This window comes from Symphalangus syndactylus, chromosome 9 (genome assembly GCF_028878055.3).
Source record: "Symphalangus syndactylus isolate Jambi chromosome 9, NHGRI_mSymSyn1-v2.1_pri, whole genome shotgun sequence".
NCBI classification, from domain to species: Eukaryota; Metazoa; Chordata; class Mammalia; order Primates; family Hylobatidae; genus Symphalangus; species Symphalangus syndactylus.
The window spans coordinates 88,667,394-88,695,379 of record NC_072431.2 but is presented as its reverse complement, the minus strand read 5'-3'; the positions used below and the strand labels follow the sequence as shown (position 1 = coordinate 88,695,379).

Sequence of the window (27,986 nt, the reverse complement as noted above, 5' to 3'; positions counted from 1 at the left end):
AACTAAAAAGCACTGGAAATTTTAAGAGTTTGTTTTGACCTTTCAGGGTCACTCAGGATGGGGATCTGCCTGGCAGTTGTTAATGGTGGTTTGATTGGGCTCCAATACTGTTTTTAAGTATCCACTTAGAGTCCAGCCAAGTTAAACACATTTTCTTTTCATCTCTACTCTCGTATCCAGCCTGCAGCCTCAGGTCTTCAGTCATTCCTTGGTTCTTCTCTGGATTTTGTCCAATTTGTTGACAAATCCTCCAGCCTTTATTTAAAATTACTTCTTAATTTCATCCTGATAGTATCTTGCAGCGTTTCCTCAAGATCAGCATTTTATTCTGTTTCTGCCCACACATTGAGTTAAATGTGGGAGCAGGAGTATACAGAAAAGACCACAAAGCTGTTTCGGGGGATAGGACTACAGGCAAAGCTAGTGGTCAGGCCTTCCAGACAAGTGGACTCTGGGGCTGGCAGCAGTGTTTTCTTTTCTTTTTTGAAAATGGCGTCTTTTCTTGATTGTAAATTTATACTGATCTTTGCTGAAAACTTCCAAAATACAAATAAACAGAAGAATATAAAAATTATGGACAATCCACAAACTGCAGATAATTATTATTGATACTTCTTATGTTTTCTTTCATTGTTTTACATATATATATATATATATATATATATTTCTTTTTTTTTTTTTTTTTTGAGATGGAATTTCACTCTTATTGCCCAGGCTGGAGTGCAATGGCACAATCTCAGCTCACTGCAACCTCTACCTTCCAGGTTCAAACAGTTCTCCTGCCTCAGCCTCCTGAGTAGCTGTAATTACAGGCATGCACCACCACGCCCGGCTAATTTTTTGTATTTTTAGTAGAAACGGGATTTCACCATGTTGTCCAGGCTGGTTTCGAACTCCTGACCTCAGGTGATCCACACTCCCCAGCTTCCCCAAATGCTGGGATTACGGGCGTGAGCCACCGCTCCTGACATATAAACATTTTTAAACAAACTTAATTGTACACTAAGAGTGTTTTACCTTTATTTATTTCCCACATTTATATTTCCTTCTTCCAACTATAACTTTATGCATTAGGCCCGCAATACTTTCATTACTGTAATTTTTTAAAGTACTTTGAATTGGCAGGGTGAGTCAATCAACACTCATTTCATCAAAACTCATTTTTTTGACATTTTCTTGACTATTAATTTCCTAATTTTTTTCTTTCTAGATGAATGTTTGGCTCACTCTGCTGGCATTTTGAATACAATTTCATTAAATACAAAAGTTAACACATAAAAATTGAAGAGAGCTGACATTTACAGTGTTCTCTCTTTTAATCCTGGAACATAGACATCACTTATTCATCATATTTTTTTTGGTTTGTCAATAAAGTTTTATAGTGTTATTGATTATATCTTCAATTTGTAGATAAACATTTCTAGCTTTTTTTAAGCCTTGGCTTCATATATTATATGTGTATGTATGTGTGTCTGATTTTATATTTTTCTTGTATCCCTTATCTCTGGACAAAAATGCTTGTTTTTTATTGTGGTAAAATATACATAACATAAAATTTACCATTGTAATCATTTTTAAGTGTACGATTCTGTAACTTTAAGTACATTCACATTGTTATGCAACCGTCACCAATATCCAACTCCAGAACAGTTCTTGTCTTCCCAAACTAAAACTTTGTATCCATTAAACACTACCTCCCCATTTCCATCTTCCCCCAGCCCCTCCCAATCACCAATCTACTTTCTGTTCCTATGAATTTGATTACTCTAGGTACCTCATACAAGAGGGATTATACAATATTTGTTCAGGGAAATACTGACATTTCACTTTGCATAACGTTTTTAAAGTTCTTTCCTGTTGTAGCCTGTGTCAGAATTTTCTTCCTTTTTAAGGCTGAATAATATTCCATTTTGTGTATGTGCCACATTTTGTTTATCTGGTCATCTGTTCATGGGTACTTGGGCTGCTTCCACATTTTGGCTATTGTGAATAGTGCTGCTACGAACATGGATGGATGTACAATAGCTCTTCAATCTCCTGCTCTCAATTCTTTTGGGTATATACCCAGAAATGAAAGTGCTGAATCGTACAGTAATTCTGTGTTTAATTTTTTGAGGAAACACCATACCGTTTTCCACATTGGCTGCACCATTTTATATACCCATCAGCAACGTACAGGATTTCCAATTTCTCCACACCCTCACCAACGCTTCTGATTTTCTGGGTTTTTTTTTTTTTTTTTTTTTTTTTTTAGTAATAGCCACCCTAATAAGTGTGAAGTAGTATCTTGTGATTTTGCTTTACATTTCCCTAATAAGGATGTTGAGGGTCTTTTTATGTGCTTATTGTTATTTGTATATCTTCTCTGGGGACATGTCTATTCAAGTACTGTGCCCATTTTTTTTTCACTGTGGTGTACTTCCTTTCATAGGGCTGTTTTAGCTTCACAGCAAAACTGAGCAGAAAGTACAGAGGTCCCATTATACCCTTGCCCCCACATGTGCACACACAGAGCCTTCCTTACCATCAACATCCCACACCAGAGTAGTATATTGTTACAATTCATAAACCTACATAACCACACCATTATCACCCACCATTATCATCCATAGTTTAAGTTAGGGTTCACTCTTCGTTTGTTATGCATTCTATAGGTTTTGACAGAGGTGTAATGCCACGTATGTATCATTATAGTATCACATAGAATATCTTCGTTGTCCTAAAAATCCTTTGTGCTCTACCTGTTCATCCCTTCTTTCCTCCTACTCTTTGGAAGCCGCTGATCTTTTTATTGTCTCCATAGTTTTGCCTTTTCCAGAATATCATATAGTTGGAATTGTATGGTATATATATATTTTAGGTTGCATTCCTTCACTTACTAATAAGCATTTGCATTTCCTCCATTTTGTAAATTACTGGAAAGCTCATTTCTTTTTTTTCAGACTGGAAAGCACTGAATAATATTCCATTGTATGGGTGTATCACAGTTTATCCATTCACCTACTGAAGAATATGTCAGTTGTTGCCACGTTTGACAATTATGAATAAACCTGTCAACATACATATGCAGGTTTTTATGTGGACATAATTTTTCTACTCCTTTGGGTAAATACCCAAGAGTCTGATTGCTGGATTATATGGTTAGAGGATGTTTAGTTTTGTAAGAAACTGACCAACTTTCTTCCAAAGTGACTGTACCACTTTGTATTCCCACCAACAGTGAGTGAGGGTTCCTGTTGATCCACATCCTCACCGCAGTTGGTGCTGTCATGGCTCTGAAGTTTGGCCATTCTAATAGGCATAGGCTGGTATCTCACTCTTATTTTACTTTGCATTTTCCTGATGACATATGATGTAGGGTATCTTTTCATATGTTTATTTGCCATTTATATATCTTTCTTCGTGAGGTGTCTATTCAGGTCTGTTACCCATTTTTTTTAGTCAGGGTGTTTGTTTTCTTATTGCTGAGTTTTATCAGTTCTTTTTACGTTTTGGATAATGATCCTACATCTGGCATGTTTTTTCAAGTATTTTCTCTTAGTCTATGGCTTATCTTCTCATTCTCTGGGCAGTGTCTTTCACAGTACCTTTCATAGAGCAGAAATGTTTAATTTTTGTGAAGTTCACTTTGTCAATTATGCCTTTCATGAATCATGCTTTTAGCGTAGTACAGTAGTTCACCCTTATCTGTGGAGGATGTGTTCCAAGACCTCTAGTGGATGCCTGAAACCATTGATAGTACTGAACCCCATATATCACTATGTATTTTTCCTATTCATACATATCTATGATAAAGTTTAATTTATAAATTAGGTATAGTAAGAGTTAACAATAGTAACTAATAATAAAAGATAATAATTATAACTATATACCTTAATAAAAGTTATATGAATGCTGTCTGTCTCTTTCAAAGGATATTATTGTACTCTACTTCTTTTCTTCTTTTTCTTGTGATGACGTGAGGTGATACAGTGCCTATGAAAGGAAGCAAAGTGAATGATGTAGGCATTGTGACAGAGCATTAAGGTACCACTGACCTTCTGACAATACATCAGAAGGAGGATCATATGCTTCAGGTGATCTTGGATTATTGAGTCATGATTATTTCGATGGTTGGATGTCAGGAGCAGACAATGTTGACAACTAAGGATCAGATAATGTATACAGTGTGGATACACTAAACCAAGGGATGATTAACATCCCAAGCAAGTCACCACAAAATTTCATCATGCCACTCAGAACAGCAGGCAATTTAAAACTTAGGAGTTGTTTATTTCTGGACTCTTTCATTTAATATTTTCAGACCATGGTTGACTGCAGGTAACTAACACCACAGAAAGTGAAACCTCAGGTAAAGGGGCCATTACTATATCTAAAAAGTCATGGCCATAACCAAGGTCATCTAAAGTTTCTCTTGTGTTATTTCTAGGTATTTCATAATTTTGTGTTTCGCATATAGGTATATGATTCACTTTGAGCTAATTTTTGTGAAAAGTGTAAGGAAAGCCTGTGTCTGAATTCATTTTTTTCCACGTGGATCTCCAGTTTTTCCAACACTATTTGTTGAAAAGAAAATATTTTTCCACCGTATTTCCTTAGTTCCTTCATCAAAGACACCTTTGCTATATTTATGTCTATTTCTGGGCTCTCTGTTCTATTCCCTTTTATTCCAGTTACCTATTTGTCTGTTCTTTTAACAATACCACGCTGTCTTGATTACTATTTCTTTACAGTAAGTCTTAAAGTCAGATAGTTTCAATTCTCTGATTTTGTTATTCTAGGCCTTTTGCCTCTCCATAGAATCAGTCTGTCAATATCCACAAAATAACTAGTTGAGATTTTCATTGGAATTGTGCTGAATCCACAGATCAAGTTGGGGGAAAACTGATATCTTGACAATATTGAATCTTCCTATCCATCAACATGTACTGTCCCCCCATTTATTTAGTTCATTTATTTTATTCATCACAGTTTTGTAGTTCTCTCATACAGTTTTTGTGTATGTTTTGTTAGAGTGGTACTAAGTATTTTATTTTGGGGGTGCTAGTGTAAATAGTATTGTATTTTTAATTTTGTATTTCAGTTGTTTATGGCTGGCATATATGAAAGTTATTGACTTTTGTGTATTCACCTTATATCTTATAACCTTGCTATAATTGCTTAATAATTCTAGGAGTATTTTCTCTGATTCTTTGAGATTTTATACACAGACATCATGTCATTTCCAAATAAAGACAGTTTTAAATATGTATACCTTTTATTTCTTTTTCTTGTTTTATTGCATTAGCTAGGATTTACAATATGATCTTAAAAAGGAGTGGTAAAAGGGGACCTCTTTGCCTAGTTCCTAATCTTAGTGAGAAAGTGTTGAGTTTTTCACCATTAAGTACTATGGTTAGCTGGAATTTTTAGCATGAATTGGTGTTGAATTTTGTCAAAAATTTTTCTGTGTCTATTGATATGATCATATCATTTTTCCCCTTTAACCTGTTGGTGTGGTGAATTATGTTAATTGATTTTAAAATGTTGAATCAGCCTTGAATACCTGGTATATATCCCACTTGTTTTGATGTGTAGTTTTCTATACATTATTGGATTTGATTAGCTAATATTTTGTTGAGGATTTTGCATTTATGTTCATGAGACATATTGGTCTCTAGTTTTCTTTTCTTATAATGTTTTTGTCCAGTCTTGGCATCAAGGCAATGGTGGCCTCAGAATGAGTTAGAATTCCGCTTTTGAATTCCGAGACAGATTGTAGAGAATTGATATAATTTCTTTCTTAAATGTTTGATATAATTCACCAGTGAACCCATCTAGCGTATTATTGGTATTAGAAAGTTATTAATTACTAATTCATATATCTTCTCTCTTTTATTGAGACAGAGTCTCACTTTGTCACCCAAGCTGGAGTGCAGTAGCGTAATCATGGTTCACTGCAGCCTTGACCTCCCAGGCTCAAGCAATTCTCCCATCTCAGCCTCCTGAGTAGTTGGGACTATAGCTACCATGTCGGGCTAATTTTAAAAAAAGCATTTGTAGAGATGGAGTCTCTTTATGTTGCCCAAGCTGGTCTCAAATTCCTGGTTCAAATGATCCTCCCGCCTCAGTCTCTCAAAGTGCTAGGATTACATGCATGAGCCATCACACCTGGCCTGATTCAGAATTTTTAGGCCTGTCCAGATTGTTTTCTTCTTGTGTGAGTTTTGGCAGATCATGTCTTTCAGGGAATTGGTTCACTTCATCTAGATTATCAAATCCGTAGGCAGAGTTGTTTGTAATATTTCTTTATCATCCTTTTAGGGTTCATAGGATTTGTAGTGATATCCATCCCCTCTTTCATTTCTGATATTAGTAATTAGTATCTTTTCTCTTCTTTTTTAAGTTAGCCTGGGGGCAGGCTTATCAATTTTATTGATCTTTTCAAAGAATCAGCTTTTCGTTTCATTGATGTTCTCTATTGATTTCCTATCTTTTTTCTGTGTATTTTAGATTTAATTCACTCTTCTTTTTTTTTGGTTTCCCAAAGTGGAAGCTTAGATGATTGATTTCAGATCTTTTGTCTTTTGTAATGCATGTAATCTATACTATAAAGTTGCCTCTAGGCACTGCTTTCACTACGTTCTACAAATTTTGGTAAGTTGTATATGCCTTTTCATTTTGACCAAAATGTTTTTAAATTTTTCTTTAGATTCCTTACTTGACTCATGTGTTTTTTAGAAGTGTGTTGTTTAATCTTCATGTATTTGGGGATTTTTCAACTATCTTTTACTTATTGATTTCTAGTTTAGCTCTGAGATCATATATTGTATAATTTCCATTGTTTTAAATTTGTTAAGGTGTGTTTTATGACCCAGAATGTAATTCATAGTAGTGAATATTTCATGTGATCTTGAGAAGAATGTGTATTCTGCTGTTATTGGATGCAGCAGTCTACAGATGTCAATTATATCCTGTTCGTTGATGGTGATATTGAGTTCTGCTATATCCTTATTGGTTTTTTGCCTGCTGCATTTCTTAGTTCCTAACAGAGATGTTGACCTCTCCAACTATAACAGTGAAGTCATCCATTACTTCTTGCAGTTCTACCTGTTGTTGCCTCACATAGTTTGGTGCCTTGCTAGTAGGGGCATGCACAGGGTTATTATGTATTCTTGAAGAATTGACTGCTTTATCGTTGTGAAATGCCCTTCTCTGTCTCAGATAATTTTCCTTACTCAGGAATCTACTCTTTCTGAAATTGATACAGTTACTCCTATTTTCTTTTTGTTAGTGCTGGCATGGCATATTGGCATATCTTTCTCCATCCCTTTAATTTTAATCTATATGTATCTCTAAATTTAAAGTGGATTTCTTGTGGACAACATGTAGTTGGGTTTTGTGTTATGGTCCACTCTGACAATCTTTGTCTTTTAACTAGTATTTAGATCATTAATCTTTAAAGTAATTATTAGTATATTTGCATTAGTATCTATCATATTTGTTACTGTATTTTATTCATTGTCCAGCTTCCTTTGTTTCTATTTTGTCTCTTACTATTTTTATGCCATTTGTAGTTTTAATTAAACATTTTATATAATTTCATTTTCTCTCCTTTTTCTTAGCAGTTATATTTCATTTTGTTACTTTTTTTTAAATTGTTGCCCTAGAGTTTGCAACATACGTTTATAACTAATCCAAGTCCACTTTGAAATAACACTATAGCACTTCATGACTAGTGTGAATATAAGAACAAAATAATGCTAATTCCTCCCTCTCTTTCCTTGTATCTTTGCTGTCATTTGTTTCACAGTGCTAATACACAGCATTTCACAATGCTAATAAGACATATATGTCTAGCTCCTGTTATTATTTTGAACAAACTGCCATTATATTAAATCAGTTAAAAATGAAAATAAAAATTTGTGATTACTTTCATTTATTCCTTCTCTAATACTCTTTCTTTAACCACGTAGAGTCAAGCTTCTGACCTATATCACTTTTTTTTTCTCTCTGAAGAACTTCATTTAGCATTTCTGGCAAGGCCAAAAATTTTCTCAAGGTTTGTGTGAGAAAGTCTTCATTTCCCTTTCACTTGTTTTTTTTTTTTTTTTTTTTTTTTGAGACTGACTCTGGCTCTGTCACCCAGGCTGGAGTGCAGTGGCGCAAACTCGGCTTACTGCAACCTCCGCCTCCCGGGTTCAAGCAATTCTCCTGGCTCAGCCTCCCTAGTAGCTGGGATTACAGGCGCTTGCCCAGCTAATTTTTGTACTTTTAGTAGAGACAGAGTTTCACCGTGTTGGCCAGGATGGTCTCTAACTCCTGACCTCAGGTGATCCACCCGCCTTGGTCTTCCAAAGTGCTATGATTACAGGCGTGAGCCACCACACCCGGCCTCCCTTTCACTTTTAAAGGATAATTTCACAGGACATATAATTTTTTTTTTTTTTTTTTTGAGACGGAGTCTCGCTCTGTCGCCCAGGCTGGAGTGCAGTGGCACAGTCTCGGCAAGCGCCGCCTCCCGGGTTCACGCCATTCTCCTGCCTCAGCCTTCCAAGTAGCTGGGACTACAGGCACCAGCCACCACGCCCGGCTAATTTTTTGTATTTTTAGTAGAGACCGGATTTCACTGTGTTAGCCAGGATGGTCTCAGATCTCCTGACCTCGTGATCCACCAGCCTCGGTCTGCCAAAGGGCTGGCTTACAGGCGTGAGCCACTGCGCCCCGCCCGCAGGATATAGAATTCTAGGTTGGTGGAGTCTTTTTCTCTCTCAACACTTTAAGGATTTCATTCCAGTCTCTTCTTACTGGCATGATTTCTGAGAAGTACGGTGTTTTTTCCCTCAGGCTTCTTTTAAGTTTTTTTCTTTACCTTTGATTTTTGGCAGTTTGAATGTAACATGCATAGTGTAGTTTTTGTTTTTGTTTCCATTTATCCTGCCTGGTGTTCTCTGAGTTTCCTAGATCTGTGGTTTGGTGTCTGTATTAGTCTGTTCAGGCTGCCATAACAAAGTACCACAGACTGGGTGGCTGAAACAATAAAAATTTATTTTTTCACAGTTTTGGAAGCTAGAATGCCAAGATCAAGGTGCTGTCAGAATTGGTTTCTGATGAGGCCTCTCTTCCTGACTTGTAGTCAACCACCTTCTCGCTGTGTCCTCACATGGCCTCTTCTCTGTGCATTTGCAGAAAGAAAAAGAAAATGGTAAGATCTTTGGTGTCTCTTCCTCTCCTTATGAAAACATCAATCCTACTGGGTTACAGACCCATCCTTGAAACCTCATTTAACTTGTTTTACCTACTTGAAGTTTCTATTTCCAGATACAATGAGAGTTAGGACTTGAACATATGAATTTACAAGGAGGGACTCATTTTGGTCTGTAACTGTGTCTCACATTAATTTGGGAAAATTCTCAGGAGTTATTACTTCAAATATTGCTTCTATTCCTTTCTTTCTTCTCCTTTTGGTAGTACTGTTACACGTATGCTACACATTTTATAGCTGTTCCACAGTTTTTAGATATTTTGTTATTTATTTTCAGTCTTTTTCTCTTTGTTGTTCATTTTAGAGGTTTCCATTGATATATACTCAAGCTCAGAGATTCTTTACCCTGCTGTTTTCAGTCAACTAATGAGCCTATCAACGACATTCCTCATTTCTATCAAAATAGAATCAGTTTTTAATCTCTAGTACTTCTTTTTATTTCTTCTTAGAACTTTCATCTCTGCTTACATCATTGTTCTGTTCCTGTATGTTGTCTACTTTTTCCATTAGATCTCTTAGCATATTAATTATAGCTTTATTACTATAATTATTCTTATTATTATTGAGACCAGGCCTTACTATGTTGCCCAGGCTGGGCTTGAACTTCTGACCCCAATCAATCCTCCTGCCTCAGCCTCCCAAAATATTGAGATTATAGGTGTGAGCCACCACGCCCAGCCAATCATAGTTTTTTACATTTACAGTCTGATTATTCCAACATCTCTACCATAGCCTAATCTGGTTTTGGTGCTTGCTCTGTCTCTTCAAACTGTATTTTTTACCTTTTAGTATACCTAATACGTTTTTACTGAAAGCCAGATATAAGATACTGAATGAAAGAACTGTAGTAAATGGGTCATTAATAATGTGGTGGTAAGGGGTAGGGGGAGGTAAAATGTTCTATAGTCCCATAATTAGTTCTCAGTCTTTCAATGGTCCTGTGCTTCTGGGCTGCGAACTTCATGAGACCCTCTCAGTTTTTTTCTCCTGCCTTAGGCGACGCAGTACAGTTGAAGGGGCTGAAGTTGAGTTGAATATTTCCCTTCTCCAGCATGGGAGGCTAGAGGCAGTGACACACTTTTCTGATAGAACTAGAAGAATTATTTATTTTCTGCTTTTTTCAGCTTTTTACTTGTTATCAGAATGGAGTATTGATTTCTAGATTCTTTACATGCTGGACCAAAAGGAAGAAGTCCTTCTTTGTCCATTTTAAATGGGGTTGTTTGTTGTTGCTGTTGTTGTTGAGTTGTGGGAATTTTTAAAATATATTCTGAATATAAATCCTTTATCGGATATACAATTTGCATATATTTTCTCCCATTCTGTGAGTTGTCTTTTCATTCTGTTTGATACCGAAGTTTTAATTTTGATAGGTAAAGAGCCATCTTACCTATTTTTTTTCTTTTGTTGCTTGTGTTTTTGATGTCATACCCAAAAATTATGGCTAAATCCAATGTCATGAAGTTTTCCCCTATGTTTTCTTCTAAGAGATTTACAGTTTTTGTTATTATGTTTAGGTCTTTGATCCATTTTGAGTTACTTTTTGTGTATGGTGTAAGGTAGAATTCACCTTCATTTCTTTTTAAAACCACTTTATTGAGGTGTGATTGTCATTTAAAAAGTTATACACATTTAATGTATACAACTCAGTGAGTTTGGAAATAAGTATATAACCATGAAGCCAACATTACAATCTACCGTAAACATATTAGCTTAGTGTAAAAGGAATTGTGGTTTTTGCCATTACTTTTAATTAATTTTGCCATTTACTTTTGCCATTACTTTTAATGGCAAAAACTGCAATTCCTTTTTTGCGCCAACCTAATATCTACCACCTCCATAAGTTTCCCTCCACCCTCCTATTTATTGTTATTGGTTTTTTGTGTGTGATAAGAACACAGAAGATCTAGTCACTTAGCAAATATTTAAGTTTACGAAACAGTATTGTTAACCATAGGCACTATACTGTACAGTAGATTTCTAAAACTTATGTATCTTGTGTAACTGAAACTTTATATCCTGTGACTAATACCTCCCCTTTCCCTCTTCCGCCAGCCCTGGCAACCACCATTTCACTCTCTTCTTCTATGAATATGATTATTTTAGATCTGTCATATAAGTGGTATCATGTAGTATTTGTCCTTCTGTATCTGGCTTATTTCCCTTAGTATGAAGTCTTCCAGGTTTATCCATGTGGTCACAAATGGCAGGATTTCCTTCTTTTTTGAGGGTGAATACTATTCCATTGTATCATACACCATGTTTTCTTTATCCATACATCTATTGATGGACATTTACGTTGCTTCTGTGTCTTACATATTGTGAATCATGCTGCAGTGAACATGCAAGTACAGATGTCTCTTTGAAATTCTGATTTAATTCCTTTTGATATATACCCAGAAGTGAGATTTCTGGATCATCTTGTAGTTCTATATTTAATTTTAGTGGGAACTTCAATACTGTTTTCCACAGTAGCTGTACTAATTTACATTTCTATCGACAGTGTACTAGAGTTCCCTTTCTTCTACACCCTTGCCAATATTTGTTATTTTGTGTATTTTTTACGTAACAGCCATCCTAACAGGTGTGAGGTGATTTCTCATTGTGGCAACTTCGTTTTTTTATGCCTGTAGATATTCTGTTTCTCCAACACCATTTATTAAAGACTATGTTTTCCCCATGAATGGTCTTGGCACCCTTGCCAAAAGTCATTCAACCATATATGCAAGGCCTTATTTCTGGGCTCTTTGTTCTATTCCATTGGTCTATATATCTCTTTTTATGCTGGGAGCACTGTTTTTATTACCATAGCTCTGTAGTAAGTTTTGAAATCAGGAAGTATGTGACTTTCAACTTTGTTCTTTCTCAAAACGTTTTGGCTACTTGGGATTCTTGAGATTCCACATAAACTCTAAGATGAATATTCTTATTTCTGCAAAAAAAATCATTGGGATTTAAATAGGGATTGAACTACATCTGCAGATCACTTTGAGTAGTATTGACATCTTAACAATATTAATTCTTCCAATCCATGAACATAGGCTGTCTCTCCATTTATTTGTGTTTTCTTTAATTTCCTTCAGCAAAATTTTGTAATTTTCATTACACAAGTGTTATACCTCCTTTGTTAAGTCTATTCTTAAGTACTGTATTCTTTTAGATGCTATTGTAAATGGAATTGCTTTCTTAATTTTTTTAGATTGTTCATTGTTAGTATATAAAAACACAACTTATTATTTCCCTCATTCTATTTTATCACAATTTGAGTGTCCTGAAACACATCCCTCTATCACTCTGAGCCCTCGTATCCTCATTTAAACAAATCAAATTAGATTAGATGGTTTCTAAAATCTTTCCCACTATTAGATGTTGTGATTATATCTGGATACTCCTTTCCTTTAATTATCTATGTAAAGAGAGCAATTCAAGTCCTAGCTTAGAATTTATAGTTTTTACATAAAGACTTCTTTAACTCCCCCAACTCTCCCCTCTATTTTTACATGAATTCTATCGCACGATAGCACATATCTCAGAGCAATGTTCCAATTATCTTTTCTTCCACAGCAATTCGAATACAGCCTGGATGTACGCAAGCAACAAATAGGAATCAGTGAATGAACAATTCAATGAATATGCCTGACTGTCTATGACCTAAACCATAAGTAAGGCCCTCCTAACAAAAACACATTAAAACCAATGTAGTAGTCTATTCTCACATTGCTATAAAGAACTACCTGAGACTGGGTAATTTATAAAGAAAAGAGGTTTAATTGATTCACAGTTCCACAGGATGTACAGGAAGCATGAGTAGGAAGGCCTCAGGAAACTTATAATCATGGTAGAAGGGCAAAGGGGAAGCAAGCACATCTTCACATCGTGGCAGAAGAGAGACAGCAAAGGGAGAAGTGCTACACACTTTAAAACAGACAGATCTCATGAAAACTCACTAATTATCCCAAGAACAGCAAGGGGGAAATACGCCCCCATAATCCAGTCACCTCCCACCAAGCCTCTCCTCCAACACTGAAGATCATAGTTCAATATGAGATTTGGGTAGGGACATAGAGCCAAATCATATTAAAAACCAAAAACAATCCCTTCATACAAGAGAGTGGACTTACATTTTTCCGTTTTATGAGAATGTGGACCTTTCATTTAGAACTAAAATTCATTCTAGCATATAAATATAGACTAAATTAAAAAAAAGGAGAAGGGAATACTCCCTAGATTTTATTTATGGCAGAGCAATGTAAATAATACAGTTGAGACATCAAATAGCCCTTAGATTTTCTTAATCTAATTTAAATGGTTTACAAGGTGATATATTCTGATTTAATCTAAGAGCTTTATCTTTGGCTCATTTTGTCCTGTTCTAGGAGACTTTCTATTTAAGAAAATGGCATTTTGTGGCTAGAAAAATTTCAAAGGTAAAAAAAGGAATATGGAGTTTTGTTGCAGACTAATTTTATACCTATTTCCTACTATCCATCCAAAATCTCAAAACTGCATTGGTAATACAGGTATTAGTGAAGGCCTGAAGAGAATAATTTGTTCAGAATAATGGTTTATAAATATTTTAAGGACTGCCACTTAGCATAGGAATTAAAACTATTTTTAAAAAGGAGAGCAAGTTCAATGAGTGGGATCTGTAATGAAACAGCTTTTGCTCAATGTAAAGAAAGCCTTTCTGAAGATTAGAGCTACTCCAACAGGAAGTTTACTATCTCAAGAGAGGATGGATTTCCTGTCACTGAAACTTTTCAAAAGAAGCAGAACTCTCACTGACCAGGTTCTTCAAGAGAAGACTGGGGAAATATATAAATTAGATTGTCTCTAAAGTTTCTTCCAACTCTGAAAACATATAATCCCATGATTCCTATACTTCTTCACATAGATATCACCGAACTATCTGAATGTGGCTTTTGTGTTGGCCTTCTCATTATTTAGTCTAAACCAAACAGGTTTCTTCAAGCACTGCCCATGAATGATATCCTATCTTGGTCATGTCCCTCAGAGTATTTTTAAATTTTCTAATTCTAGTAATTAAGTCCAAGCCCACTTCTATTCTTTTCTGTAGCTACATGACACAGGGTTACTCACTGAACTTGAAAATCCCAGTTTTGTTCACACATGTTAATAGACAGAATACAGGCTTTAAAATCCGGAAGAAGGACTGGCACTTGCTGTTGAATTTGGGCAAGTTTCTCTGAACATGAGTGTAGTGGATACTGTGATGTGCAACCAAGATCCAAGATCCCACGTTCAAGACCAAGGCACTGCCAGCTCCTGCAGTGTTTTCTGCTGATACTTACAGGTCTCATTCCTGTGGAACTGCCCCCCGATCAAAGGGAAATGCCTTGTTCAGATTATCCCTTCTGCATAGGGGTAGCCCATATACAATGACTATACTTGGAAGTACAAAGGCCAGGCCCTCTTGCCTCAATTCAGAATATCTCTGAAAAACCATCCCAGCCCTAGAAACTCCTCTTGGCACTAGCTAAGGCCTTTTGTAACTACACTGCTGTCCAGCTACTCCTTCTGCCAGACTTGCTCTCTCATTTCTGAACAGATGTTCTTCCTAAGAGCAAATTACCTGCATTTTCTGTCTCATCACCAGTTTCCTAGGGAACTTGACCTAATGCTCGTTAATCTTTAAAATGAGAATGTTTTGCATTTCTTCATATTGAGAGGACCAAATGAGATTACAATTATGAAATTACTGAGCACAGTGTGAAATAACTATGTACACTCACATTTCACTCATTTTTTTTCTAACCCTAACTTTCTCTACCAGATACTTGAGAGCTATATTCAAAGGGTTTTATATGGGGGAAGGAGATTCAGGCTATTTTGTTCTATTGGGAAGAACTTCAACAGTGGGCAAAATTTTAGGCACCCAGAAATGCCTGGTGCATAGTTGGCAGTTAGTAAATGACTGCCAGTAAATGAATATATGGATTGATAGATGGATGAGAAAATTAACATAATTTTAAAACTTTCTATTAATGATTGTCCATGCAAAATGTAATGGGTTGCCATAAGAACAATTTAAATAATACTTAACTGCTTCATCCCTCTGTGTTTTGGCTTCCATGTTTGTTAAATGAGAATAATAATTGTACTTATACTCTTTGAATTCTGCGGAATAAATGAGATAATACATGTAAAGTACTGAAAATTCTTTTCCTTTGCATACGAAGCACTCAAGAAGTATTACGTATTATTAAACATTAATTTCAAACTAGATACTGAAAAAGATTTTTTTACAAATATTGGCTTATTTAATCCTTATACCTACACTTTAACATAAGGTGTTCTTATATTTCAAAAAGTGAAATGGGAACTCGAAACTTTCCAAATTCATTTGTTTTAAATCCTCAGTCTTCTTTCTCCATACTCTCAATCAGAATGTATTAATATTTATTTGATCACACCTATCAGAAAGTTGGAAATTATTCTAGGCTGTTCCCTCTCCTGTATCTCCTACAACCAACCTTTTATTCACTCTGCCTCCTAAACTTCCTCCTACAGCAGACACTGTCGGTGCCCTGCCTGTATCCCCTCTTGGCACTCATCATTCTGAGTATGTCAATGGTTTCTGACTTCAAGCACTAACAGTTCTTTGTCTGAGGGCTTCAATTTTCTTCAGAAGCCTACTCTGCATATGTAAATAGTGAGCCTAAACTGTTGAGGAGCTAATGCTCATAAGAGAGGTTCCCAACCAATGGAGGATGGGAGTTGATGAATAAATGTCCCCTGATTCCCCTGTTTGAATGGGACAACTGTTAGTATCTTCTATACAGGGTCCCAGCAGGACTCAGCCTCAATGCCACAGTGGTATCCTGATCATTTTTACATGCTCTCTTGGCTTCCTTCCTTCTGCCACTTCCTTGACTTACTATCCTATTGCTGTACTCTGCCACGTAAACTACTTGCACTCAAATCTACCACTCTGCTTTTGGAGGAACTCACTTAGGACATCTCTCCATTCCCACTCTAGCTCAACAATTTGTTTCCTTTCACCTGAACAGTTGCAATAATATCCTACCTTCCCTCTCTCAGCTTCAGTCTCTTTCTTTAGATCCTTCCTTCAAAGAAATATTTCTAAAACATAAATATGATCATGTCTCATTGTATGTAGGATAAAACATAAACTCCTTAGCAAAGCTTATAAGGCCCTCCATGATCTCATGCTCTTACCTCTGTCTGCCTTTTCATCTTCACCTCCCACTTTTTCCCACCACCACCCCATGCTAAGCTCGCGTGGAACAATTCACACTCCTTCAGATGCACCCTGCCATCCCATCCTCCATGGATTAACACACACCCGTCAAGCCCTCCACTCAGCCCGATGTGCAGTCAATGAGCCCACATTCATCCTCTATTTCTGCCTCAGTGAAGGACGTTCCTTCAGCACATGGTCACAGGAAGACCTCCACATGTGTCTATCCTTGTGCTAGTCACACTGCAGTCGAGTTATTTGCCGCAATGTCCATCTCCCCCGCCATGCTAAGAGTTGCTTGAGGGCAGCAGTAGTCTCCTGGATCAATGAGCCCCAAGGAATCCACACACAGCCGGTGCTTTAGGAAAGTGTCTTGCCGTAATAAATGGCTGAGTGCATGAATATACAATATCTAACAGCTGTCAGAGCTGGATTTCTGAAATGAGTGTGTCCATTTCCAAAGCCTGCACTCTTCTCATTGCAGTGTGCTCTCCAAGAGAGAGAGCCCTGCACCATGACTCCGTTGCTTTGACAGGCAGGCTTTATTGTACCAACACAATGGGCATGCAGTCATCACACATTTTGATGCATGACACTTCCTGTTTCCATAGTCAGGAAGAGTGGATTCTTATCTGAAATGCCTTACTCCTAGCAGCTTATCAGGCTGATTTCCTCTTTGCCTTGTATCAGGTCAACCACTATGTATGTAACAGAACCTCCTTCATTTTTTGGCTCCACAGAACTCTTACTCCTTCTTTCTCCCTAATCTAAGAAAGAAGAAAAGAGTGTCGGGAGAGCAGGGCCAGGAAATAAGATCATTCTGAGAAAGGTATCAGAACAGAGCAACTCTCTTGAGAGAGTGGGAGGTGAGGAGTGAGAAGGGAGGTTGGGGGAATGGCTGGCATAACTGCTGCCACTGTAAGCAAGAGTGAGGGAGGAAAGAATCCAGGTAATTTTTCACAGAACTTGGGAACAGTGCATTTGTATCTTAATCATTACCTAATTGACTTGCTGTGTGTTAACCTGAGCCTGGTTTATAACTACTCTTGAAAGTGCATCATCAATGTGGAATTCAGACAATGCTTTTACTATAAGGTTTTGGAAAGATTCCTTCATCAGTTCTCCCCCACCTGGGGTTGGGGAAGGGGAGCAGGAAGAAGGTCAAGGCTTCGCTAATGTTTGCAATGGTAATGAGAATACCACAGGTGCTCCCTCAGCCTCTCTCTTTGGGTAAAAACAATTTGCTATTGGTTCCTGAGCTCTTTTTCCATCAATCCAGAGACTCCCCAGTATCTCAAGATCCCTGCTTCTCTGGGACAACTGAGGTGGCTCAAGCCCCTCTTTAGCATCTTCCCACCACCTTCTGTAGGCACCTTCTGTTTGTGGCAGACCCTGCTGTTGTCATGAATGGATCTTCGGTTTTGGCACTGAGATTTACCTGTGTTTTGAACAGGGACAACTGTTATATACTCAGAAGCCAACTTATCATTATTATTTATCTCTCACTCCAATTGCAATTATTTAAGGAGGTTACCCTCCATTGTTGCTGTATAAAAACTTCAGTAGCCCCAAGAATTTTCTGCTCAACCCTATGTAATAGACAGGCAGTAGATATTAAGTAATAACTTTAGAAGTATTTATTCTGAAGTCAAAATGTCTATACCAAGATTTAATCTACATACTAAACTTTATGCAATGTCAGGTCTCCCTTCCCTCATCTTAGGAGCTGCAGCCCTAAGGACGGTGGTAGGTTCTTCTTTCTCCTACTGAAACTTCCCTCCCCACTGCGCCTGTGCCTGCCAGGTGTTTTGTGATCAGGTCAGAGAATGGCATAGAAAGAGAAAATGAAAGGCTTCATGGACATGTACTGATCAGGGCTGACTTTGCACCCTGTGCCTGGCAGATGAATAAGGCTCACTCCTTCTCTTGTAGGTACTTTCTTTGTTCTCTGGAGTTTCTATCACCAAAGACCACTTGTGCTGTTGCCTTGAGCCTGAAAGGTATATCCTATTCCAAGTGGAAAACTCTAGAAATCTCATGGTAAGCCTCAGCTTCTTACTGTTGGGTTTCTTTACTTTCTTATGGGAGGCACCCAAAATGGCCACATGCCTGACCTTACTCTCTCTCTATTTCTGTGCATCTGTTTATCTCTGTAGGGAATGAACCATGCTCCATGGGAAATGAACAAGCACCCCCTGGCCCAACAAGTGTTGGAATCACAGGCAGGATCCATCACAGCAGTCTACAACTTGTCACCATCATCAACTTTGTCATCATTAAGCACAACTCCTCCATGTCTTTCAAATGTAGGGGACATGTTTCAAGCTCTCCAGCCACCCCATGAAAGCCTCTCACTGGGCTCATGATGAATGGGGTAACACCCATCCCTACCCCTCATGCCTTCTGGCAGGAGACGCTCATGACACTGCACTAGCTCTTCCCAAGGAAATCTGTTTTCAAATCCTCCCTTCTCTGTTCACAATTTTTGTTTTATTTGAAGCCAATGAGAGGAGTTAAAAATCAGCAACCACTTTACAAAATATCTGTTTGTAAATTTTTCAAGTGGGGATCTACCTGACATTCACTTCGGCATCTAATATCTCTTGTGTTCACACCCAGGTCACAACTGTGGTAGGAAGAACCTCTTTTAACATCTTGATCCTGCTGTTGAGATTTCTAAGGACTCACTCCCCTCTGGTATCTGGGCTACTTTCTGATATTATTTCTCTTTACAAATTAGAAAATGAAGGCTCAGAGAGGTTAAGAAATTGCTCAACATTCATTAGATTGAGGAGCTATAATTTGATATCCAAGACTTCTGGACTCTAATATAGGTGTTCTTAACCTCTTAGCTCTGATGGCCACTGGGCACCAAGTACTGCCTTTTGACTTGGAGAAAAGCTCAGTAGCATAAACTTTCCCCACAGTTCTCAGGGCAAGCTGCATCCCACATGCCCATCAGGCACTGACTGCCTGCTTTTCTCTTTGCTAGCAAGTATCAACCGTAGTGTCCTATGGCTGACTCAGTCCCAAAGTCTTCAATACTTTGCTACTAAAAGGGTGGTTCAAAGGCCAGCAGCAGCACCTGAGAGCTTCTTAGAAATGTGTTATGTCAGTGCCTCCCCACCAATATGCCCGAAGGGAATCTGCATTTCAGTAAGGACATGAAGATTAAAGAAGCAGCACTCTACACTATTGCTCCTAGGAAACCTAAAGAATCTTCTTGCACATCTATCTCCTGGTGTCTTCCCAGGCGTCCCTGAAAGGAGGTGGAGATTAACTATTCCTTGGAATCCTCGCCACATCTATTACTTTATTATATCAGAATATGATAATATAATAATATGCCACTTTGTTATTCTTTTATTTATACCCTTCCATAGCCTGTCATCTTGAAATAATATCCTCTGCTCTTTATCTTGAAGACTATAAAACTAACCTTTAAATTAAAAGTAAATCTCCAACTAGCTAATTTGTAATGTACCCCAGCAGAGTAGAGAACCATTAAGAAAAAAGAGTCGGACCTAGCTAAGGCTAGAAATGAGTAGTTCACCCTTCATCCCTGCCTGCCCCCACCTTGCATGCTCATACCCGTGCATGCCCAAACACACTTCCTGAAACAACACACTCATTTATTATATGAATCAATAAGTATTTGGTAAGCAGCTACTGAGTGCCAGACCCTGTGAAGGGAGTGATAAATTCAATGATGAAACCCACATAGATTCTATAGGAAGTTAATATCCTAATTGGGAGAAAAGACACATATGCAAAGGTTGATCATTTAAGGTAGAGTATGAGACCTGCTGTATACATCCTCTTACAATAGACTATGCTTTGATAACACAACCACAAGTTCTCAGTGACTTTCAACAATTCTTCTGCAGTAATAGTCCATCATGGGTGAGCTCCCTGTTGCCATCATTTCTGGACTCAGACAGAAGAAACAGCCCTTTCTGAGACACGTTGTCCTCGAGGCAGCAGCACTGCATGGAGCAGCACAGAAAGCTCCTGCACACAAGTGGCCCACATCATTTCTTCTCACATCCCATTCTGCAGCCACAGGAGGTCACTAGCCATGCCTGATATCAGTGGGGCACCAGAGAGGAGCTTCCAGAATTGGCACAAGGGGAGAAGCAAATATTTGGAAATATAGTGCAATCCCTCACACCGCATGACAGACGTATAAATGAAGTGCTTTGGGGATTTGGAAACATGAAGAATACCTCTAGCTGAAAAAAAAAAAAAAAAGGAGGAGACTTTCTGAAGGAGGTGATGCCAACCTGGGCTTTGAAATGTTGGCAGTGGCAGTGGGGATAAGAAAGGCGGAAGAAGGAGGACTGGGAAAGCCTGCGGCCATGGAGGCAACGTCCTGGGAAATACTCTGCAGTGGAGCAGAGGATGGAAGAGGAAACTCAATAAATAAAGTTGAAATATAATTATGGAAGGCCTGAAATTCTAGCTAAGATGTCAAAACTTCACTGTAGAAGCAGTGAGTAAGGAGCTAGGGCCGACAGTGACAGGGCAAGTAACATGGAGAGAGTCATGCTACAGATAGATTCGTGTGGTCTGAAAACAGTGCTTGCAAAATAGCACTTGAGCTTAAGACCCCTAGTTTCTCTCTCTCTCTCTCTCTCTGTCTGTCTGTCTCTGTCTCTCTCTCTCTCCTGATCATTTTCTAAGACCAGCCCAAATATCTCCTCATTTGTCCTTGAAGACTGATCTAACCCTGTCATGAAAAATTAATTGATTAATTGATCATTTTTCTTCATACCCACAGTCCTTTTACATGTTATCCTAAATTTGTGTGTGTTTGTCTGTGTGTGTGTTTGTGCATATGAATGTTTGTCCTTTAAAGAAATATGAGTTTTCAAACATCAAAGTCTTGCTTTCTACAATTTTGAATTTTCCATTATAGCTCAGAGCTACACACAGCTTTGTTTGTTGAAAAAACAGTTTGGATAAGGAAAGACAGACTCCATTTGAAGATTATTGCAACAGTGTATCAGTGGAGTGAAATTTGGAATTTCACTGAAATGGAAAAGCCCAATGAAATATACTGATTAATATTTATATATGTATGTATGAATGCCCCTTTTACTTTCAGTAAATTCTGAAGAGGCTTGTTTTTTTTTAATTTATTTTTTTTCTTTTTTTTTCATTGAAACAATTTTTAATAGTACAAATACATGGCATTATCTCTAATATAGGCCTGACAGTCAAGTCCTTTATTTTTCTGGAAGAAGGCCTCAAGTCCCAATCAATTGTCAGTAACAACATTTTTATGAATCAGTGTAATAATAAGGGGTTTTAATTTCCTTCATATTTTTGTTTTTAGCATTCTAGTCTTAAAGACTAGATTATAATTTAGTTCAATTCTCCAGAAGGCAAATCATTTTACTTTTGCAGTATGAAAGAATCCACAAAAACACCTTGAAGAGGCTTATTTTATATTTTGATATACTACCCTTTGCATTCCAAAGTTAACACTACAAATGAAGCCAAATATGTCACACTTACCTAAGTCCAAACATCCATGCTTAGTCCAACATTAACTGAAAAATCTTGTGGGGGTAAAATGCACTCCAGTGCATAGAAACCACTTCTCACAGCGTGTCTTATGCACATGCACTGTAGGATGGGGTCAATGGCGATGTTCAAATAAGGAAGTCCCAAATCCTAAAACCCACTTTAATATCCACAAGGTCAATTAACCATAACCATTGTCCTGCCTGAAATTCCCAGTTGCCATGAATTGCTCACTAATGATTTTTCTCCAGGGCCTTCTGGATTTTGCAGTTATCTGCTTCATTAGGACCAGGAACTTGTTTGTTTGAGCCCAGAGAGAGCCTGTGGTGGTGACGTTCAAGAGGAGAGGATAAGCCTGGGCCCTTGGAAAGGATGCTGGAGGTGACTTCACTTTTCAACATTCTTTCTCTAAAGAAAATACCAGGGATGGTGTAGATTACAGAAATCCAGATGCTATATTTAGGCTGGAATGAAGGTTACTAAGGGAATTTCTGTCTAACTAGTATGGTGCAGAGGATGGGCTATATAGTCATTGACAAACTCTGTGACCTTCCTCTGAGTAGGTGTATTTGTATGCAGGGGTTACTGCAATACATCATCACAAAATTTAGGTGTAGCCTAAAACAACGGTTCTGAAGCCTGGAAGTCTGACATCCAGGAGTGAGTAGGGCCATGCTCTCTCTGGAACTTCTAGAAGATAATCCTTCCTTGCCTCTTCTTGTTGTTGCCACCAATCCTTGGCACTTCGTAGCTTGTGGCAGCATAAATCCAAATACCTGTCTTTGTCTTCCCATAGCTGTCTTCCCCCTGTGCCTTCTGTATCTCTATTCTCTCTTCTTAGGAAGACAAGAATCATATTGAATTTAGGGCCCAAGTGAATCAAACATGACCTCATCTTAACTTGATGACTTCTGCAAAGACCCTATTTCCAAATAAGATCACGTTTACAGGTTGGTGGGCATGAATTTGGGGAGATACAATTCAATCCAGGGCAGTGAACGTTTGAAGGAAGAACTGAAGAACATGGGGTGAATGCTTTTATCCAATGAAGCCGAGAGCCAGCCTCATAAAAGGCTGTCACATAATGGGCTGGAGATCTGAATTTGTGTGGTTATGTGAGAAGGACAAAGAAAAGTAAGAACTGAATGCCTATTCTCAACCACTGTCCTCAAATTTATTTCTAGGCTATTTGTGTATAAGTGAATTTATGTCCTATCTCATTCAAATGGACCTGAAGTCACAAAAGTTAGAAGGATTTTAATATTCCTCAAGGAAATCAACATTCTTGAAGTACATACTAGGTGTCTGGCACAGTTCTAGATGCCGTGCACAAGTTATCTCATTTAAACTTCCTTATCACAAGTAGCAATTATTTTCCCAATAATACAGGTAAGGAAACTGAGCCTGAGAAAATGACTTCTTTTTTCCAAGGTTAGTTGTACACATATTTAACTATTCTTTGTATTCAAATAAAAGTACATATAAAACACTAATGAAATTTATTCATACCATTTAATGCGAAGCATTATCTAGAGTCACACTTTCTGCGGGTGATGGATCCTGTTATTGTGATTTAGTTCACACATTATTTAGGGAAGAAATTCTCTTCCACTTCTTCATGACCTCCATGAAATCTCAATACACAAAGAGTACACAGACAGCATCAATGGTGGAATTGCCCATTGGTTTTTATAAATTCTCAAATCAGAATTCACACTTTAATTCCAAGTAAGCTGGAGAAAACCACTGGAAATTATAAAATCCAATTCTAGCCTGAAATCTGCCACATAACAATCACGCCATTTGGGAAACTCAATTCTCTAGATCCCTTATCTGTTAAACCCGGGTGCAGTGCTGATATATCTCTAAAGACCCCTTCACTTTATTGTTTTATGATAGTAAGCATTTTCAAACTGCATTACCTTTTAAAACTTCAATGCAAAAAGCCATAATTGGTAAGAAATATATTTTAATTCACTTTAAATTCAAATTCTTATTTGACCACAACCTGATTTCTTTCCGACCCATGTTAATTTGTGGGAAAGTGTGGCACCATATTGAGAATAGATGAGATATTATATTCCTGAATGCCCTCTACCAGTTGCACATTTCTTTACTGTTGATGCTTCTGTTTCTCAAATATTGTCTTTCCAGATGTTAAAATTTTTGAGCTTGTGTATACCTGAGAAGAAGGCGCTTGCTGAAGTGTATTGTTTGCTCCTTGTGGGTAATGTTATTCCCTTGGACTGGCTGTGAGACCTCCTCCCCATGGAGGAAAACCTTGGACCCATGTGTTTGGCAGATGATTAAAGCAAGCTCTGTTTAGAGGTTTTTCTTTTGACTCAGAAAATCAGAGAAAAGAGAAAGAACACACTAGTGACTTTCCTCTCTACGAGGACTATTCAACTTTAAGAATGTGGACATCATGACTCCTGAAAAGGAGCGCTTTGGATTCATGTTGGCGAGCGGGCCAATAAATAGCATGGCTGAAGGATCTGCCTTTAATAAGGCTGCATTTTATTTGCAGTTCTTGAATAGATCTGCTTCTTAGAAGTAGGATAAGATTTTTACAAGGTCTGGGTTGCAAAGAGTAAGTTTTACCTTGCCTTCAGCATCATTTGACCACCTAGGAATTCCAGCAGAAATTTATCAGATTTAAAATGCATGGATTTAAATAGTTCAAAATAGACTGACTTTCCATCCATAATTTTTGAAAATATCCCATTAATTTTTTAAAAGGTAAATTTATGACTTTATATATTGTGTAATAATTATGTTAGTTTTACATGCATGTATTTGGGGATATGTACTGACCAGACAATTACTTTTAAAACTGTTTTTTGTTTAGAAATTAAATTGTTTAAAAGAAGCCAGCCTGGGCAACATAATGAGACCCAATCTCTACAAAATAAATAAATAAATAAATAAATAAGATAAAAATAAAAAAAAAATAAAAAACATGGTGGCATGTGCCTGTAGTCCTAGCTACTAGGGAGGCTGAGTTGGGAGCTGGGTGGATCGTCTGAGCCCAGGAGTCCAAGGCTGCAGTGACCTATGATCCCACCACTGCAGTCCATCCTAGGTGACAGAGGGAGACCCTGTCTGTAAATAAATACATGTTTAAAAGAGAGAAACTATCTTATCTGTTTTGAGCCAGGTTTCTCAGGTGTTGGGATGTGCTTGTCTCACACACACACACACACACACCCCCATACACACGGCTCCAACAATTATAACCATTCAGGTTGGAATATTTGGACTCATACTGTAGTACACAAAGACCCATCTTTCATGACCAGAATGAGTCACTTATAGAAACTGATGACTTAAAAAATCCCTGGTGTCTCACAAGACACCATGACCACCATGAACAATTATGTATGAGTAAGTTTTTAATGTAAAATCTGTAAGTAATAATAATATGGTCAACTCTCTACAGACAAATAACCAGTTACAGGAATTAAGGTAATTTTTAAAACCAAAGAAAATAGGGTGACCACAAACTCCTTCTTAAAGAGAAGAAGAATATAAAGAGCAGGCCAGGAGCTAGGTAGTAAGGCAAGTGTTGGGAGGGTGGTCAGTTGGTGAATTATTAGTATGCACTGGTTAGTACTGTCAGACATTGTCTGAGTGCCTGCCCACCCTCCCTGACACTGTCCCCTTGGCCGTCTGTCCTAAGAAGCTGGATTTTCCATTTTTCTTTGAATTCTAAGGAAGGCTCTGGTATCCTTCCAAAAAAATATTTAAAAAATAGCTCACTGAAGCTAGTTTTCAATACCTGCAATGAAAAGAAATTCACTCATCCTGAATGAGTTGCAGGAAGGGTTAGGACTGCTACGGTATTGCCTAGTGCCTCCTGAGTGGGAATACCCCTCAGCCACTGCGACAGGCAGCTCACTCATGGTGCTGGCCCTTGCCTTCCAGTAGGAGAAAGTCACTCTGTGGAAAGTTGATTACTCCCAGAGAGAATTTGTCTGTTGTGACACCTGTTTCCTGAAAAATAAGCTGTCCTCAGTCAACACAGTGAGAGGGAAGATAAGCGTTCCTCTTTCCTAAGCATCTGCACTAGTGCAAAGTTAATGCCACCGAATGTAAAAGGTCTTCTTCACTCTGTGCACTAAGTTCTCATTTCGGCAACCACATTATACGTATAATGGGCAGTTAAAATCAGTGCCACTTGAAACTCATTTGGAATTTTTGGCTTCCCCCAACTCCTGTTTTCTGGATTCAGTCTCAATTTATGGCTTGGAACGTAGTGTTTCCTACAGGAAAAACTTTGAAATGTGCAAGAGAAAAAAGGGCTCTTGGAGAATATTAAATATCTCTTACAAAACACCATGCTGATGAGTAAATGAGAGTGTAAATGAATCCAGATAAAAAGTATTGTGTTTCCATTGAAATACTCAGGGGCTTAAGAGTTAAGGAAAGAAGTTTTGTGGGGAAATGTGTTTTAGGTTATGCCAAATGTAAAACGTGTGCAAAAGCGTTTGAGATGTTTTTCCTAGATTAAGATGCCGCCAGATTACCTCTTCTCAATAATTAGAAAATTAGACAAGTACAATTTATGTGTAAATTCAATGCAATTCATGAGCATGAATAATGATCTCAAACTACCATTAAGTACAGAATCTTTGCAGAATTGCCCTGGAGTAAATTCCAGACTCAAAAGAGGTTGTGAATTAGGCCATGAAGAAAGAGATGCAGGTATTGACTTGCAGATTTTGATTTAGTTTTTAATGTGGCTTTTAAATTCTTTTGAATGTAGTCATTTTAAGAATGTGGATGGGAGAATAAAACTAAATAATGATTTTAAGTGGGCACCCAGGTCAAATTCTTATCCTAATTCTAGAAGGGGACAAAAGCAATTGGATTTTGGTATAGTGCAAAAAAATTCAGATGATGTTGAGTCACATGTGTGGATCTACAATTGATTGTTCCTTATCTGTTGGCACTATCCAATACAATAAATTCTTTGGTGTCTTGTTTTCCTTTAATTTTTATTTTATTTATTTATTTTGAGATGGAGTCTCCCTCTGTCACCCAGGCTGGAGTGCAGTGGCACAATCTCAACTCACTGCAACCTCTGCCTCCCAAGTTCAAGTGATTCTCCTGTCTCAGCCTCCCGAGTAGCTGGGACTACAGGGGTGCACCACCGCACGCTGCTAATTTTTTCTTGTATTTTAGTAGAGATGGGGGGTTCACCATGTTCGTCAGGCTGGTCTCAAACTCCTGACCTCAAATGATCCGCCCACCTTGGCCTCCCCAAGTGCTGGAATTACAGGTGTGAGCCACTGTACTCGGCCTGGTTTTCCTTTTATATCATTATAGTGGGCACTTTTGCCCGGTGTCCATAAGAAAGTGACATCATGAGTAATTGCCACTTTCTCCCCAACTAACCTCTGTAGAAATTTTCTCTGTAGCTGACACTGCACTATTTGTTTGGAGATACACAGATGGATCTTCCTAGCTTCTGTTCTCCTGAAGCTGATGATGTCAGAGAATCGAGAAGACACACAACAATCAAATTCAATATATGACTGTTCTGAGAGTTCCAGAATAAAAAAAAACAAACACCATGGGAGTCCAGAAAAGGATATGAAAGTAAATTTGTCTATTCTATATCTTTGATAAAGCTTCTTTTAGAGCTTTCATCCACACATATATTGTCCTCATTTTTTGAACTCTTTATTTTACTACCATTTAAATAACATAGCCAATTGTGCAGTCATGCTCCCTTTGTAAGTCTTTTGCATCTATACATTCTGGTCCCTATCAAAGCTTCTTGGTGTAATATAAATTTCAAGTATTATGCTTCTTTGAATCCTCTTCTATTGTTTGCAAACTCTAACACAGTGTAATAATTGTGTCTTAGTCTGTTTTCTGCTGCTATAACAGAATACCACAGACTGAGTAATTTATAAAGAAAAGAAATGCATTTCTCATGGTTCTGGAGGCTGGAAAGTCCAAGAGAATGGCACTAACAACTGGCAA

General features: G+C 37.7%; 1 long non-coding RNA gene across 1 annotated transcript in view; it reads right to left on the bottom strand.

Moving 5' to 3' along the window:
* Window positions 1-27,577, bottom strand: part of LOC134731439 (uncharacterized) — a 65,213-nt gene extending 37,636 nt beyond the window's left edge. The window contains exons 1-2 of the long non-coding RNA XR_010113707.1: window positions 27,393-27,577; window positions 15,309-15,382 (exon numbers count right to left, since the gene is read on the bottom strand). This is a non-coding gene — a long non-coding RNA (uncharacterized lncRNA). The remainder of the gene's footprint in view (window positions 1-15,308; window positions 15,383-27,392) is intronic.
* Window positions 27,578-27,986: the final 409 nt, after the last annotated feature.